The 19,254-nt window shown below is 35.7% G+C and overlaps 2 long non-coding RNA genes across 3 annotated transcripts; both read left to right on the top strand.

The window, feature by feature from the left end:
- Positions 1–7,983: 7,983 nt before the first annotated feature.
- On the top strand, positions 7,984–8,994 carry LOC112091022. Of its 2 annotated transcripts, none has more exons than XR_002901960.1 (3): positions 7,984–8,432; positions 8,539–8,658; positions 8,868–8,994. It is a non-coding gene; the product is annotated as an uncharacterized LOC112091022 (long non-coding RNA). The 2 variants fall into 2 exon arrangements; XR_002901961.1 differs by lacking the exon at positions 8,868–8,994 and adding an exon at positions 8,806–8,816.
- An 80-nt stretch (positions 8,995–9,074) lies between these two features.
- Positions 9,075–10,797, top strand: LOC112091023. The gene is made up of 6 exons (XR_002901962.1): positions 9,075–9,113; positions 9,221–9,352; positions 9,561–9,676; positions 9,975–10,093; positions 10,390–10,485; positions 10,697–10,797. It is a non-coding gene; the product is annotated as an uncharacterized LOC112091023 (long non-coding RNA).
- Positions 10,798–19,254: the final 8,457 nt, after the last annotated feature.

The raw sequence follows: 19,254 nt of genomic DNA, 5'->3' as shown, positions 1-19,254 counted from the left end.
GACAAACATCAATAGTGTGACCTTTGTAACCGCAGTAATCACACTTGAGATGGGCTCGACAGTTTTCTGTGGAGTGTCGTGTGATATTGCAGCGGCCACACTTGAGGTGAGCATTCTTCGAAAGATGATTCCTGTTCTGGCTTTGTGACAGCAAATGCAGCAGCATCTGGTGCTTTTCCTATCACCTGTGAAGAAACAGCCCTTTATTTTTCGTCTTGAACAATAAGAGAGAATACCTTGTTGGCAGGAGGTAAGGGCACAATGAGTAAGATCTGTCCATGAGCTGTTGCATAGACTCCATCAAGTCCCATGAGGAACTTTATGGTTCGCTCCCTCTGTTGGTAATCTTGCAACTTCTTCGCTATGTCACCATCACAAGGTGAGAGAGGATATAAAACATCTCGTTTATCCCACAAGCCCTTCAGTTTGGTGTAGTATTCATTGATGCTCATACCTTCATGTACACAACGTTGAATCTCTTGATCAACATGAAAAAGATCTACACTGTTTGTTTGAGAAAACCGCTCCTTCAATTCATTCCAAAGCGTAAAGGCACTATCATTGTACATTATGCTTTGTGCAATGTTGGGTGAAATGGTATTGAGAATCCATACCTTAACAAGAAGATTGCAGTGAGCCCACTGTTTGATCTCCGCTGCGGATCCGGGGACTGGTTTGATAATGGTACCGTCGATGAGACCGTCTTTGTTTTTGGTGGTGAGAGCCATGAGCATGGAATGGCTCCAAACAGGATAGTTTTCTTGCGTCAGTGTTTGAGTCACAAGGACCAAGCCTGGTTTATCCGAATGATGAAGGTAGAGGGGGTTGCTTAGATCTTCGAACATGTTCATTTGAAGTTTGGACTCCTCCAGTTGCTTCGATGTTGTCTCGTCATTTTTCGCCATGAGAACAGATGGTGAAAGGTGTGACGGCTAGGTTTGTTTTGTTTTGGTTGGGTTACTGTGCGAGATGTATTTTACTTCTCTGATACCATAATAAGTTGGTTTGTGCTGAAAACTTTATTTCATTAAGCTGTAAGGGATATATTTATACAAGAAGGAGAAACTATTCAGAGCCTAAGAATCTGTTCAGTATGGTAATTAAGTTTCATATGCTATCCTATATTACAAGGAAAGTATGGAAGCAATAATATATACAAAAGTCAATGATCAATCATTCCTAGAATCTTGCATATTTTCCTTGACACTCCCCCTCAAGTTGGAATAGATGTTAATCATTCCTAACTTGCGAAGTAAATTTGAAAATTGCGGAAGACCCAATGACTTGGTGAAGACGTCTGCTGGCTGCTTTGATGTAGATATATGGAAAGTTTTGATTGTTCCATCTTGAATCTTTTCCCTTACAAGATGACAGTCTATCTCTATGTGTTTGGTTCGCTCATGAAACACATGATTAGATGCAATGTGAAGCGCTGCTTGATTGTCACAATATAGTTTGACTGGTTGTGAATGATTAATTTTCAGGTCATTCAAAATATACCGCAACCAAGTGACCTCACAACAGGCTGACGCCATCGAGCGATATTCTGCTTCCGCACTTGATCGTGAAACCGTGGTTTACTTCTTTGTTTTCCAAGAGATTAGCGAGTGCCCGAGAAAAATGCAATATCCCGTGGTTGACCATCGTGTGTCTCGACACCTAGCCCAATCGGCATCACAAAAGGCATTTAATTGCATAAGACTGTCCGCAGAGAGAAAGATCCCTTGTCCTGGTGTTTGTTTAAGATATCGTAATACTCGATGAGCAGCTTCTAGATGTGGGGTGCGAGGCTTGTCCATGTATTGGCTGAGAATGTGAACGACATAGACTAAGTCTGGCCGTGTGATGGTCAAATATATCAACTGTCCAACTAGTCTACGATAGGAAGAAGGATCCTTAACGTATTCACCTTCATCTCTGCTAAGTGACAAGTTTTGTTCCATTGGTGAATTAACGGGCTTAGCTTCCAAGTATCCCACGTCATCTAGAATCTCAAGTGCATATTTTCGTTGTGAAAGTGCAATTCCCTTCTTTGACCATGCTATTTCTATTCCCAAAAAGTATTTTAACTCACCGAGGTCTTTCAACTTGAATTGTCGCGTGAGGTGAACTTTTATTTCCTCAATGTCTTGTAAGTCGTTTCTGGACAAAATAATGTCATCCACATAAACTACAAGAGCAGTGAATGAGTTACCATGGGTTCGGACGAATAAGGAGTAATCGGATTTAGAATGATGGAATCCAGCATCTTGGAGGGCTGTAGACAACTTGATGAACCATTGACGAGAAGCTTGCTTAAGGCCATACAAAGACTTGTGTAGCTTGCATACTCATGTCTCCCCCTTTTGTCCGAAGCCGGGAGGTAAAGACATATAAACATCCTCTTCAAGATCACCATGAAGAAAAGCATTATTGACATCAAGTTGGCAAAGGTGCCAATTCTGAGAAGCAGCTACTGCAAGGAGAACTCGGACGGTGACAAGCTTGGCAACGGGAGCAAAATTTTCCCGGTAATCAAAACCTTCAACTTGGCTGTAACCCTTTGCCACCAAACGGGCTTTGTAGCGATCAATTGTGCCATCAAGTTTAAATTTGATTTTGTAAACCCATTTACAACCAATAGGCTTCTTATGTGGCGGAAGTGGCTGTAAGGACCAGGTACCATTAGCTTTGAGAGCACTAAGTTCTTCTTCCATAGCATGTCGCCACTTAGGATCCTGAGTAGCTTGTGCATAAGATGTTGGCTCCTTGACAGCTGAAATAGAAGTAGCAAAAACTCTATGCGCAGGTGAAAGTCTGTCGTAAGTAACAACTTGAGATAAAGGATGAGGTATACCTTTGTCGTCAGCCAACACCGAGTGAGACGAGGGAAGGGAATGAGATGGCAAGGAAGCTTCGACATGGTATTGTTGAAGATAGCTGGGTGCATAAGTAGTTCGTCAGAGTCGTGTTTCGGGTGGTGATGTGAGGCGTTGCTGTGGTGAAGAAGAAGAAGAAGAGCTTGAAATATTTAATGAATCTGTTGGAGGTGAGGTGATGTTTAGTTCGGCTTCAATATTGGTTGAAGGAAGTGGTGAAGAAAGTAGAGCAGCGGGTAATATTGGAGGTGGTTGGGGCGATGGAACATGATCTTGTGTAGTGGAGTGCTCAAAACTAGGCCATGTATCATCATAACCAATGGCAGGTGATTGAGAAAGCATAGGTGTAAACATGGTAGGTAAAGTGAAATGTGCTTATGGAAGATTACGTCACGAGAGATGAAAATTTTTCCTGTTGCTAAATCATAAACCCGATATCCTTTTGTGCCATATGGATAGCCAAGAAAAAGACAACGAATAGATCAGGCATCAAATTTACTAGGGCGAAGGTGATGACTAGATGCAAAACATAATCATCCAAAAACTCGTAGATGTTCATAAGTAGGCGGTTTATGGAAAAGAACTTCATATGGCGTTTTACCTTTAAGCACATGAGTGGGTGTACGATTGATAAGGTAGGTTGCAGTGAGAAGGGCATCTCCCCAAAATGGTTTAGGAAGATTAGCTTGAAAAAGTAACGCACGGGCCACATTAAGAAGGTGATGGTGTTTGCATTTGACAACTCCATTTTGCTGTGGAGTAAAAATGCAACTAGTGTGGTGGAATATACCTTTGTCAAAGAAAACTTGGGCACTATCAAATTCATGTCCATTGTCACTGCGAATAATTTTTACACGAGTTGCAAATTGTGTTTTGACAAAATTGATGAAAGTGATGAGAAAGTCACGCGCTTCAGATTTTGTGTGTAATAGATAAACCCATGTACATCGTGAAAAATCAACTTTGGTGAGAAAATACTTTGCCCCATTGATTGTAGGAACCTGATAACCTCCCCAAATATCAACATGAATCAATTCAAAAAGTGCTTTTGTATTGATAGAACTTAAAGGAAAAGGCTTGCGAGTTTGTTTGGCAAGAGGACAAATTGAGCAATCATGAATGGAACAGAATTGTACTCTTTTATTAAGCAAAGACACAGCTTTCAGACTTTTATTAGAAATATGACCTAGACGTTGATGCCAAAGATGAGGATGGGTGGAAACGATGGCTAAAACGGAGAAACACCCAGCATTCTTCTGAATATCCAAGTAGTAGAGTCCTTTCCGCTCAGTTCCCGTCCCAATCGCCTTCCCCGAATGTTGGTCCTAAACAAAACAAAGATTGTTAGTGAACGTGGCATAGCAAGAGGAAGACTTAGTGAGCGCTGCTACTGATATCAAATTTAATTTGAAAGATGGAACACATAACACGTCATGAAGTATGAGTTTATCGGAAAAACATATGGTGCCTATATGTGTTATACGGGCAAGAGCATGGTCTGGTAGATGCACATAGCGATTGGTAACGGTCGTGCTGGTGGTCATAAGTTTGGATGAGCAGACCATGTGATCGGTTGCTCCTATATCAAAAATCCACTAAGTTTATGAAGATAAATTCACACAAAATGTAGTACCTAAAAGATTTCTAACCGTTGAGGCTGAACTCACTTGATTTGCCATGCTGTCTGGCTCGGTTTGATCAATAAGAGCAAGTAAATCATGATATTGTTCTGCCGTAAGACTGTAAGGTGGGGATGATGATGCTTCAGCCTTATTTGGTTTGAATTCAGAATAGTGTGCTTTAGGAAGCAGGTTTGAATTTTCTCTTTTATCTCCAAGAGTGGTAGCCCTCTTTAGTTTGCGACAAACATCAATAGTGTGACCTTTGTAACCGCAGTAATCACACTTGAGATGGGCTCGACAGTTTTCTGTGGAGTGTCCTATGATATTGCAGCGGTCACGCTTGAGGTGAGCATTCTTCGAAAGATGATTCCTGTTATGCCTTTGTGACCCATTTTTTACAGCAAATGCAGCAGCATCTGGTGCTTTTCCAATCACTTGTGAAGAAACAGCCCTTTGTTTTTCGTCTTGAACAATAAGAGAGAATACCTTGTTGGCAGGAGGTAAGGGCTCAATGAGTAAGATCTGTCCACGAGCTGTTGCATAGACTCCATCAAGTCTCATGGGAACTTTATGGTTCGCTCCCTCTGTTGGTAATCTTGCAACTTCTTCGCTATGTCACCATCACAAGGTGAGAGAGGATATAAAACATCTCGTTTATCCCACAAGCCCTTCAGTTTGGTGTAGTATTCATTGATGCTCATACCTTCATGTACACAACGTTGAATCTCTTGATCAACATGAAAAAGATCTACACTGTTTGTTTGAGAAAACCGCTCCTTCAATTCATTCCAAAGCGTAAAGGCACTATCATTGTACATTATGCTTTGTGCAATGTTGGGTGAAATGGTATTGAGAATCCATACCTTAACAAGAAGATTGCAGTGAGCCCACTGTTTGATCTCCGCTGCGGATCCGGGGACTGGTTTGATAATGGTACCGTCGATGAGACCGTCTTTGTTTTTGGTGGTGAGAGCCATGAGCATGGAATGGCTCCAAACAGGATAGTTTTCTTGCGTCAGTGTTTGAGTCACAAGGACCAAGCCTGGTTTATCCGAATGATGAAGGTAGAGGGGGTTGCTTAGATCTTCGAACATGTTCATTTGAAGTTTGGACTCCTCCAGTTGCTTCGATGTTGTCTCGTCATTTTTCGCCATGAGAACAGATGGTGAAAGGTGTGACGGCTAGGTTTGTTTTGTTTTGGTTGGGTTACTGTGCGAGATGTATTTTACTTCTCTGATACCATAATAAGTTGGTTTGTGCTGAAAACTTTATTTCATTAAGCTGTAAGGGATATATTTATACAAGAAGGAGAAACTATTCAGAGCCTAAGAATCTGTTCAGTATGGTAAGTTTCCTATGCTATCCTATATTACAAGGAAAGTATCGAAGCAATAATATATACAAAAGTCAATGATCAATCATTCCTAGAATCTTGCATATTTTCCTTAACATTCTCGGATTGATTATTATTTAATGATTGGTACTATTTTAGGAGTGTTTGATTGATTGATCTAAATGAGATAGGATTGGTAGCTGGATATCATCATTTAGAAAGGATTTTGCTGATATGAAAACTGCATAACGTTATTTATTTTGAAAGCCAACTTTTAATCCAAATTTAGTTAATTGGTGATTGATGAGATGATTTATATTTGGATGAGTTTTAGCCACTGGATGAATTTCTCTTGATTAAAGGAACACGTCCAGGTTCATATACCATTTATGGAAAGATTTCAAGAATCAGCGTGATTGATTTACATATCAGTTTTGACAGCTCTGTTGCAGTGATTATTGCAACAGAATCTGCAACAGACTGAGTGCAGCAAATTACTTTGAAGATTTCAACAGCTGTACTATTTTGTCTATTTAATTGAAGTCTCTCCATGGTCTCAGCACACTTTGAGAGCCTCATAATTACAAAGAGTCAAATCATTTTGTAAACACTTGTATATTTCATAATTCTTTAGGAGAAGGGTTTTAGAGTTTTTTGGAAGAGAAAATTAGTTGAAGGGATTTCAACATTGTAATTCGAGGGGATCTCGCTAATCAAGTGTATTAGAAAATTACAATTTCATAATCGTCTAGTCTTGAGAGGGAGTCTTAAGCAGTTTAAGTCCAACTAAGTTGTAAATTGAGTTCTTAGTAGATTGTTCATCATTTGGGCGTAGCCCCGCAGAGCAGGTGGTTACCAAATTGCAATACCAATTCTCTTGTCTCGCTTTTTTCTTGCACGTTTTACTTTCATTTCATCATCGAATTGTATATTAAATGTGATATAAGACTCAACGGGTACCAACAAGCTCCATTAAGAAGTACTTTATAATAGGTGTGAAACCATACCAAATCAAACACGTGAAATACAAATCAAACAAAATGTTAATTGGCTTAGAGATTCTCAAATCAAACCAAGCTCTTTAATGAGCCAAATCTAAAGAAAACCAAATTGGTTATAGCTAATTTGATTTCTATTTTTAATAGGTATGAAACAATATCCATCAACATGCTCTCAAGTATAATTAGAAGAATCCCTATAATTAGAACCAAAAGTTTTTATGGTAAACGTTCATCTGTTTTCCAATCATAAACATAAATAACTCAAAGAATCAAGTATCCAATCCATAACTAAAATAAAACATATCAAAAAATCAGAGTTAAAGAATGAGTGGGTGTGCAACGGCGGGGCAAAGGCGACAAGGAGGGTAGCCAGTAAGTGAGGTTCCATGTTAAACAAAGATAAAGCCCGCAAATTGCAACTCTATCCTTGAGACATACATCTATATAATATTTTAGTAATTCTATTTTCATATATTATTTATATAATCTTATAAAATATATATAGTTGTTTTTGTTTTGGTTTTGTTTGGTTTTCAGGGTAAAATTTAAAACCAAACCAAACATATTACTAAGATTTGGTTTTAGTTTTGATTTGCTATAATATGATCTGTTTAATTAATTAGTTTAGTTGGATTGGTGAACTGTACCTAATCTTAATGGAAGGTCAAATTGAGATAACATATATGTAAAGTTCAGAGACCTCTATCGTTTTAAACCGAAATAAATACAATATAGGAGATGATATAAATATACAACAAAACAAGCTTTTTATAACTGTTAATTATAGCGTTTTTAAAAAAACGCTATTAAACATTTTTTCGGCTATATATAATAACGTTTCAAAATAGTTATAATATGTATATATATATAAGTTAATAAAATTTTAACTGGTTTATTGTATATATATTTTTAGAATGACTGGGCAGTGGAAAAATTGTTTCTCCAAATTTTTAAGGTCCCTTCATTTCGCTAATTTGAGTTTAGAATTTGAATTTTACTACAGTAAAAAGTTCTCATAAACAATCACATTTAATTTTTTTACTGTAGTAAAAAACTCTCATATAAAATCACATCTCAACTCAAATTAAAAACTCGAGTCACCGAACTAAACGGACCCTAAATTTCCGCCGCTTCGTTCCCCCCTCCCCTTTTTTTTTGGCTCTGCTTGCTGCTCAAATTCCCATACGAACAAAAGCTTCCCCACTCTAGACTAGAGGCCTCAACTGCTTCCTCTCTATCGTTCCCGTCGCTCAATCTCGCCGCCGATGAGCCTCCATTGCCAGTCTTTCCGAGTCCCATATGAACAAGGAACAAAAAGAAGTCCTAAATTCCCACTTCTCCTATTCTGACAAAGAAGCATTTACCCGGCCAAGGAAAAAAGAAAACTCACTCGATTCCACCTCACTCATTCCTCTCTTTCCCCCAAATTCCAAAATTTCCCCGTTATGCTCTGATGTCCAAATTGATTTGCTTTGCTTGACCGGAAGGTTATGCTCTGATTCCGGCCTCGACGTGATTTTGAAATAGACTGGGTCGTGGAAGGCAGATCGAAGGCACGTGAAGCTGTCCTCCTACGCGAAGCTCGGTTACCCAAGGAGGTTCACATTTCTCTATCTTTGTATGTTCTCCATTTCTGAAATTTTGCCCCCAAATTTTACGTTTCCCGCTCGGTCATTCGCCCCCTTTTGGTTCTCTTTTTGTTGACGTGATTTTGTGAATATTAGGTCGTGGAAGGAAGATGCTCTGAGCCAGCCTCGACATGATTTTGTGAAGATTAGGTCGTGGAAGGAAGATCAAAGGCCCGTGAAGCTCTCTTCCTACGCCAAGCTCCGTTACCCAAAGAGGTTCACATTTTACTCTCTCTCTGTTCTCCATTTCTCTATTTTATTTAGAAATTTTGTGTACTGCATTTTCACTCCCAAAGGTGTAGAGCTGTTAAATTCGATGAATTGTACTACTGTTGAATTCGTGTACTGCATTTTCGCTTCCAGTTTTCTTCCACCGCCATTTGATCTCTGAATTGTTCGTTCGTGTTCGAATTCGCTGTTCTCAGAGGCCGTACAGGTTCTGGTTTCTTCTCTTGCCGATGAATCTCCCGTGGTCAGAGTGGCCTCGATGGCTTCTCTCGAGGAAATCACCGCTCTGTACTCTCTCTATATATTTTTTCATATACATTATAATTACGCATGATTACAGTGAATTCTGAAGTTTTGGAATTAATTAATGGAGTTTTTTCGATTCTAGGAATCCGCTTCTGGTTCTTGACTGTTGCTCGGCGGTTTCATGAGGAGGACGTCGGGTGATTTTCTGGTCTATGGAATTTGGGTTTAGTTTTCTCTTCATTTCCTGTTCTTCTCTTGTCGTTGATTGTTTTTTCTTTTTTTCCTCCATTTTTGATTTTTTTAGCGCTTTGGGAACATGGCTGGTGTTTTTCAAGTAATGGCATTTGGAGTTCGGGCGTTGGACAAGAAGGATCTTGATCCTTCTTTCAAGGCTAAGCTTGCTAAGATTGCCATGGCCTAGATGATTTCCTCCAAGGTAAAGCCGAAAGGGAATGAATTCTAGATTTGATTATCAGTTGATTGATTTATTTGTACTTGTAGGAGTATTCTTTTTGAAGCTATGTTGGCAGTTTATTACTTTGTTAGCTCTTGTTTGATTTTAATTCTGTGATGGTGTAATTAGAGTCAAAAGTAGTCTATACTTAACTAGTTGCTTATTGGCATTTGGGTCTCTTGTCATTTAGTCTTCTATTGAGTGAAGACTACTGGCTGAAGTCCTTCCACGGCAGGAAAAAGGCAGGATAATGTCCCCATTGTTGGACCGGAACAAGAAACGGAAGCTAGTCGTCATTTGCCTCAGGTTTAATGAAGTTTTCTATTCTTATATTTTGCTTAAGTTGATAAAAAAAATGGTGTTACTATTATGCCATTCTTACTTTTGGGCTAATATTATGCATCCATAGCTCACTTGGAGTTAAATTCTGTTGATTGTTCCATTCATTCATAATATTGAATTTGCTCCCTTAGTAAGGTCTTTTATGTACAAGCATAATAATCAAGATAAAACCAATTATAAAGTTAGGGATTTTAAGACGTTTTGGTTACTCTTTTATATTGTTGAGCTTTGAAGCTAAAGGTCTTTGGACTTTCTTATACAGCCTTTAACAGAAGTGTTGTTGATGAGCTGTCTTATACAGCCTTATGTGTTGTATACACCCATGGAGATGTATATATGATCTTTGGAATCTGGACTCACGAGAATAGGAGTGTGGCTAAGGTAAGCTTTATCATCACACGAAACCATTTGTTTTTCCCCCCTTTTTTTTGGTATTTGGACTTGTGCTTTATATGTTGCATACGACTGATATTTATTTGTTAAGGTTCTTTAGAGACTTTTATCTTTATCGTTTTTTAAGATCCCTCTGTACTACTCTTTGCTTATGTACTTTTGGATTCTTTTTGTTAATTGGGTCCCTTACTAAATCCTTTGTTGTGATAATGAATTTCTTGCTGTGATTAATGAAATTCTTTGCTATTTTGTTTTGCTTTGCTTTGTTGAACGATTTTATACAGGAGTCGTCACCAGGTTCTTTCCTTTCTTTCTTCTTCGGGTTTAAATGTAGGCAATGAAGACTCATGTTTTCTCCAACTATCTACATAACAATACATGTAAGATACTCTCTGTTTTATAAGTTTGACATTAAATTTTTGCCTAGTGCATCATTGAAGCCATGTTTTCTCTAACTCACTGCAAAACATATGTGGATGTGGCTATGTAGTTGTTAATGGTGTAATTAGTCCTTGCTTTATTTATAGATTAAATGGTGGAAGTTTTAGCTGAGTTTGATTATTGTTTTGATAGTGGATCACTTTCTTACAGGTTAAACAGTGGATATGGCTTTTTTGTTGAAATATTTTGTCAAGATGAAAGGATTTACTTCACCATTTCCCTTAGTTAGACGTTTTGGATACTTTGATATCTCCAGCTATTCTTTTGTTTTCTTTACTTGTTTTGAATGTTAAGGTTTTGGACATTGTATGAATTATGTTGTAGACGTAATTTTATTGCCAACTTGATAGATATTGATAACAATTGATATGTTGAATGTTTTTATGTTTTAATTTGAATGTTCCTATTTAGATATAAGATGTTGCTCGGAATCACCATCTATTTGAATGAATTCAAAAGGATATCAATAATAATTTTAAAAAGCTACAAGAGTATGAACATGACAAGGAAAAAAAGCTATTAATCTGTATCGTAGCCATGCTAAATAGCTGTAAGAGATTGAAAATAACTTGTCCAAACGCTATAATACCTCAATTCTATTTCGCTTTCCATAACTCTCTTAGAACGCTATGTTTTCTTAGGATTTTTAATAGCGTTCGATGTCTTAGCGCTCCACAAAACGCTATTGCTAGTGATTAATAGCATTTTTGGTATGTGTGTGTATTTGTGTGAGGTTTCCCACAATGCAATATATCGTTTTGGTGTGCTTTCTTTTCTTTTCTTTTCTTTTCTTTTCTTTTACAAGTCGCAAAGTGGTATCAAAACTAAGAAAATGTAAAACGAAGAAGAAAAACTTTAGAGAGAGTTTCATTAATCTTGTGAAGATATATAAAATAAAGAATCTTAGAGCTCTATTTACAGTTACTATTAGCACATTAAGATTCTAACATGAACAATAACTTTGACTGACTTATATAGTAACTTGGAGTGAGGTGGACAGCCACTATTCATAACACTCCCCTTTAGATGCCCACCATTCATGATGCCTCATTTAAAACATTGCTAGGAGAAACCCAGTGGGACAAAAACCATAGCAAAGAGAAAAAGAGTACATTATTTATCTATATGTGTTTATGTTAACTCGTTAAAAACCTTATCAGGAAAACTCAGAGGGATAAAACCATAATAAGAAAAAAAGAGTACAGCCACTTAAACTCCCTCTCAAGTTGACATGTCTAAACCTTCCTCATAAATCTCACAGATAACGCATCCTGATATTGTGGATATACTTTCTGAATGTTGTGGTGGGAAATGCCTTTGTAAAAAGATCTGCTGCATTGTCACTTGATCGAATGTATTGAATATCAATATCTTTATTCTTTTCAAGCTCTTGGGAGTATGAGAAGAACTTCTGAGGTATGTGTTTCGTTCTGTCGCTTTTGATGCGACCTTCCTTTATTTGAGCTACACATGTTGTATTGTCTTCAAATAATACTGTTGGATCTTTACTAATATATAGTCTACAAGTTTTTTTGGCTATGTTGAGTCATAGACCTCAGTCATACACATTCTCGATTTGCTTCATAGAGCGCAATAACTTTGGCATGACTAGAAAAAGTGGCAACAAGTGTTTGCTTTTGTGAACACCATGAAACAGCAATAACTCCACATGTGAATACGTATCCAATTTGAGACCTGGCTTTATGTGGATCTGATAAATATCCTGCATCTGCAAAACTAATCATCCCTTGTTTTGATCCTTTAGGATAAAATAATCTCAAATCAAAGTTCCTTAAAGATAACGGAATATATGCTTAATTCAGTTCTAATGTCTTCGTGTCGGAGATAAGTTAAATCTTGCTAATAGATTAGTAGAAAAAGCTATCTGGTCAGGAACAATTAGTAAGATACATACGAGCTCCTATTGTACTTAAATATGGTACTTCTGGACTGAGGACCTTTTTATTACCTTCGCAAGGGCGAAATGGATCCTTTTCAACATTAAGTGATTTAACAATCATTGGAGTACTTAAAGGGTTTGCTTTATCCATATTAAAGCGTTTTAAGACCTTTTTAGTATAGTTTGATTGATGCACAAATATTCTACTTTGATGGTGCTCAATCTGCAAACCAATACAATATTTCGTTTTTTCAACGTCTTTCATTGCAAATTCATCTTTTAAGTATATCCAAGCTTTTTGAATTTCTTTATGAGTTTCAATGATGTTCAAATCATCGACATAGATAGTGAATATAACAAAGCCAGATGTTGTTCTCTTAATAAAAACACATAGGAATATGAGATTATTCACATTTCCTTCTTTTGACAAATATTCACTTAAGCGATTACACCACATGCATCCGGATTGCTTCAACCTATATAATGATATTTGTAGCTTAATCGAACATATATCTTTAGGTGTCGAATTTAGTGCTTCAGACATTTTAAATCCTTCAAGAATTTTCATATAAATATCACTATCAAGTGATCCGTGTAAATAAGCTATAATAACATCCATAAGACGCATCTCTAAATTTTCAGAAACTGTTAGACTGATTAAATATATGAACGTAATTGCATCCATTACACGAGAATACGTTTCCTCATAGTCAATCCCAGGTCTTTGTGAAAAACCTTGTGTTACAAGTCGAGCTTTATACCTTACAGTTTCATTTTTCTCATTGCGTTTTTGTACAAAAATCCATTTGTATCCCACATGTCTCACGGCTTCAGACGTTAAGACAATAGGTCTAAAAACTTTATGCTTATTAAGCAAATTTAACTCAACCTGTATAGCATTTTTCCATTTGATCCAATCGTGTCTATTTTGGCATTCAGAAACGGATCTTGCTTCAAGATCCTCAGTTTCGTTAATAATTTCACGTGCCATAGAGTAAGAAAATATTTCATCAATATTTTCAATTTTATTTCGATTTCATAATCCTTTTATATTGATATAGTCAATAGAGATCTCACTATTCTCAAAACCTTTAAAATTTTCTACAATATCAAGAATCTTTTTGTTTGTATTATTTTGTGTTTCTCCTAGAACACTTTCCTCCAAATCGGGGTCATTATGCTCATTTGCTCCCTTCCTTTTCCGAGGATTATTGTCTTTGGAACCGATAGGTCTACCACACTTTAAGCGTGTTTTAGACATATTAATGAATTCATTTTTAGATTGTCCTTTTAGGATTTAAATACGTGCGGGAGCATTTGCAACTAGTACATATGATTTAATCACCCTTTTTATATCAGTGAATGCATCTAGTAATTGATTTGCTAAGTTTTATAAGTGCATAATCTTTTGCACCTCTAGTTCACATTGCTTTGTGTAAGGATCAAGAGGCAACAATGACGGTTCATGATGAGGAGGTTATTTACCGACATGTCAAGAATTTTTTAGTTCAAATATTTGTGAGTCTTCAAGCACATTTGTTAGTTTAATGTGTTTATGGTGTTATTTTGTAGGAAAACTAATAAAACGAACTTCGTGGCATTTTGGAGTCAAAAATTGGAGTAGAAAGCACTCCAGGCCGCACAGGGCACTCTTAGGCAAAACCACCTGTAGGTGGCACACCCATGCCACACCTCATGCACCGCATAATACTAGGCGTGTGGGCACGCAATTAGCAGTGCGGTCGTGCCACTGAAATGTTTGGCTGATAAATACAGATGGCCAATTTTGGACCCTTGGATGCATTTGGCTGATGTTTTCTCCATGTTTAATCATACTTAAGCAAAAGAAATCCCACTTCCCAACTTGGAGAAGATGAGAGGCACAAAACTTCCTAGAGAGAGACGCTTGGAGTTGGAGATTCTTGAAGAATGTTTGGGAGAGATACTTGAAGATTTGAAGACTTGAAGTTCATCGCCACAAGAGTTTTCACTTCCTTCTCCCTTTTCTTTATAGTTTATTAGTTTTTGTTCTTGAAATTGTGGTTTTGGTTATGGATATCTCTATGTTGAGCTAGATTTCATATTCTAGAGCTTGATGTAGCTTTATTTGAACCATGTTTTAATTATCTTGTCAATTGTTAGATAAATTCCATTTTAATTTATTTATGTTTCTCTATGCTTAATGTTTCTAATTTGTGTGGCCAATGAGTTATATAATTTTATATTGTGATTTTGATGCTAGGGAGAGATTGATTTCATAGTCCGGAATTGGGAAACCTAGTCTATGTTATTGTGAGTCCGTGAGGAGATCAACACTTAGATAATCTCATTGAGTTTCTAGGATATTGTGAGACCGATAGGTGATCAAGACCTTGATTATCAACTAGGATTTCAATTCTTGTGAGGCCGGGAGGTGATCGACATTTGAGTTCTAATTTAAGGACTAAACTTAATGACTATGAATAAATGGGATAGACAGGAATATTGATTCGGGTATTCATGCATATGACTTCGTTTGACGCTCGGGAAAGGTAGAGAGGTTAGATTAGGTCCCTTGATTAATGAATTGAGTGGAATTGGCTAGCATTGGCTTGATAGAAGGAACATAGGAATTATAAGGTGAGGTCAAGTCCCTAGTACATTTGTGTATAGAAGTTTTCATGTTTTATTTTATTTTTGTATTTATATGTGTTCTAGTTCTCTTTTTATTTCATTGAGTTCGGTTACCTAGATGAAGTTGAATTATGATAATCATGGTACTTAGCGGCAATTTAATACTCACTCGCCTTATACTATCAAAACTTGACACCGTACACTTGCGGGGGAACAAGTTTTTGGCGCCGTATTGGGGATTGGCGTTTTAGATTGCTGCTAATATTGCGAGTAAGTAGCTCGATTTTAATTTAGGCGTTTCTTTACTTTTTTTATTTATTTTGCTTCTTCACTTTTCTTTGTATTTAATTAGATTGTTTATGTAGTTTTTATTTTGTTTTCTCTGTTTTAATTTTTCCTTTTAAGTGTTTGTTTGTTTTAAGAGGTATTTGGAGATCTTTGATCAAATAATCCTCTTAAGTTTTGCTCAACGAGACACGGACTCGTTTTATAGTGCTTGGGAGAGATAAAAAAAAAATTGCTAATTAGGCTCCCTGATTATGGTCACTCGGAAGAGTGTCAACTATAAAACTTCCTCGATGGTTTAAGCACCGCAACACGAACTTGGGTCGAAAGAGGAAATGGTACTACCTCTCTGGTGACGCTAATCAACGGTAGTTTTCTGCCGATTTCGATTTGAACTTGTTTTTCTCACTTTGGGGAATTTTTTTTCTCTCTCTCTTGTCTGAATGTTCTCTGGTTCTTTTGCATGGAAAATGAACATTTTGGTTGTATTCTTTCCTTTTAAAAACGTTCACAAAAGAAATGAGGGACCTAGGTACAATTTTGACACTTTCTAGGGTATTTTTTGCAAAAATTTCAAAATATCTATTTGGCTTGTCCCCTAAGTCTTGGCTGGCCATATCCTCTCTTTCTAGGTGTCCTAATCTCAGCCCTCCATCCATTTAATCACCTTAAATCCCAACCATTCATTTTTAATAACTATCTTATTTCAGTTCAATTTAATTCTTATCCGGTGCGCGTTTTATTTGCGTTTTTTGGATAGTTGGTCAACTTTGTCAACTTTACTCAACATTGACTAACTTTTCAAGAGTGACCTATTGGTCAACTCTTGGCCAACAAATTTTGACTCAGTCAACCCTAGTCGGTCGAAAGTCTTAATTTTCTCGGTTCGGCCTTCCGAACTCCTTTTTCATTCATTCTTCATTCCGATTATTTCTAAAACCTTAGAATTAATGTTTTTCAATTCTTTTTCATTTCTTAAACTTAATATTCATATTTTTATCCTCTTGTGAGAATAACACGGCGTTATGTGCCTCTTTCTTAATTACAGTTCAAAATTCAGTAAATGTACTATAGTTCATAAATTTCTGACTTTTAACTTATACTTTGTTATTCAATATCAATATCAAAAAATACTAATTATAAAAGTATTCATATTTATAATACATAAAATTTCAGAAAATTGTATCTTATACAATAATTTTTTCGACAAATTTCTCGATCATGACATTAACTAACTTGCATAATAATTTTAACTAAGATGAAGGACTACTATTCATAACACAAAGCAATATTTTCCCGTCTTGGTATATTTTCTTTTCTGCGCCTTTTATAATGTTTCCCATATACATGGCAAAATCTACTCATGATCAGTACGATCGTTTCTATCAAAAGAAATACCGATTGCCATTAATTTCTTTTTCAACGCCGACACTACAAATTGAAAACTCTCGTTATTTATTAAATATACACTTTGTTGGCAAACAATATTGTACTATAATGAAGAGTTAGATCTTGAGGTCAAATATAATGGTTGAGTTTTTTTTTTTTTTTTTTTTTGCTAGTTAATAATGATTAGAGTGCATTTAATTTCCATCCATTAATTTTCTCCTTTTTCCTTTTCTTTTGGTCGAAAACGTTTTTCTTGATATTATCGAATTTATCATGTCCTCAATCGGTAGGTAGGTAACTTTATGTCCTTTTGTTTTTCCTCAACAAAAGAACACCTAGAAGACGATATCTTTACAAAAGTACATGCTATTATTATCAATATTGGAAGGTCGTACATATCTAAGTAAAATGTATGTAATTATCATAGCTTTGTGAAAATGCATAGAATCCAAACTAAGCCGCCAATTATATGATTTTTCATATGTACTTCACCAATTATCGACCTCGCGGTTTGCATTGTTCCAAATTGCGCAATAATTTTTTACTTTATTACGTATTGCGTATTCGGTTTCAATGTTCAAGGACATATACGAAATTGGAACATGAGAAGGAATGCATAAAGTTGTGCGTGATAAACGTTTGCTTCCCCCCAACCACCCAAAAATAAATAAATAAATAAAAATAAAAATAAAAAGAGGAATCCGTATTAATACTTGAGCACATCCCAGTTAAATCAGTCGGTGCTCAAATAAGGAATAAAACATGAGACTTTCTCTAATAGTCTATGTAAAAATAGATTACACGTCATTTTTTATTTTTCAATCGTTAAATATATATTAAAATATATCTATTTTATGTATTTTTTTAATCTGATATGATTTTGATTAGATTTTAAGGTCAAAAACTGTGACTATCGGAGAAACTCCTGTAAAATATACATTTATGTATAGTTAGTCTTAAGTTTGATAATCGTATGGTACGTCACATGTAACATTTTTGTTTGAATTTGTAATTTTTCTCTGTAACATGGTAACATTAATGCCAGTTATGGTAGATTATGTTTTATTGTGTTATGTTTAGATAAATGAGTATTACACGAACGCACAAATAATGTTTTACAAACGAAAAAATTTATGGGTTCTCCGAGTGAATGCAGCTCTTGCAAGTAAAACCATGAATTAATAGCTTCTAAGATAGTTGATATACACTTTCACTCGAAATAAACTGAACTTCATCAAAATCCTTCAATAGAAAAAAGGAATGAGAAATCCATATGGAGGAAATAAAGAAGACATAACTATCTCTTCAAAAAAAAAAAAAAAAGAATAAGAGATAACTATATTACATGGTAAAATTTCATATACATTAAGTTGAAATTTACCAAAACTTTTAGAATGTATATTATAAATATGGCAAAAATAATATAATAATTATCATAATTATGTCATGTTTAGTACTATGTAATGATATAATCATTATTTTATTGATATCAAATTTTACTATTCTTATAATATTTTAAAAAAATTATATTTAAACTCTACTATTTAATTAATTTTGCTATATGTGTACAGAGCCCATAAAAGAATACATGATCTAACATAAACAACAAATAAACTTACATGAAACACTGATTTATATCTTCACTGGTGGAAGCAAAACTATGACAGTTAGAGTGATACTAGCTTTTTATAAAAATAACTTAACATGAAAGATTTATTAGTAAAATAATTTTTTAAATATTTTAATTTATAAAATAACAACAGAATGATTAAGAACGACTACATTTTATAAAAAATGATCGACCGGTCTTCATAAAAATTGAAAAGGTCATGTCATCAATTTCACTATGTTGGATAGTTGCTCTAACAAATTTAAGCAGGCACCAAGCAATTACACTTGGCTATTTTTACATATTAGATCCCTTCCCTCTTGAGCACAAAAGACGCATCCGAGAGACACCCGAGAGACCTCCGGAACACCTCCGGGACACCCCGGGGCACCCCGGGGTTGTGGTAATCCTTGAAAAGCTCTAGATTTACATGGAAATGAAGTTAACGTGTGATGTAAAATAGAGTATTCCAGAAAGGTTGAAAGAAGTGGTAAAATATCTATAGAGTTTTCTAGAAAAAAAGATATTAACCACAAGTTGAAGTCGGTTCTCTAGTTATTGATCGACTTCCAATGCCTATAAATTGCTATGTTGTAAGTTGTATCAAGCAAGCTGGCAACAAATTAGCTAAAGCAATATAAGCTGAAAACAAATCAACTAAGCCATATATAATTTCTCTCAATAAAAAGCTTCCTTCATATTATACCAAACCAATTTTCATCAATACCACGTGAATCCGTCTTTACCTTCATCAATATCATCAATACATCAATAGCAAAAAAAAAAAAATATATATATATATATATATATATACACACACACACACACACACATATACACTACAAAACATTGTACATATATTCTACTTTATAAATATTCCAAACAGGAATCAATAGTTACAACCTCGCAAAT

The sequence above is a fragment of the Morus notabilis genome, unplaced genomic scaffold, assembly GCF_000414095.1.
Source record: "Morus notabilis unplaced genomic scaffold, ASM41409v2 Scaffold147, whole genome shotgun sequence".
Taxonomy (NCBI): domain Eukaryota; kingdom Viridiplantae; phylum Streptophyta; class Magnoliopsida; order Rosales; family Moraceae; genus Morus; species Morus notabilis.
This window is presented reverse-complemented; position numbering and strand designations above follow the sequence as displayed.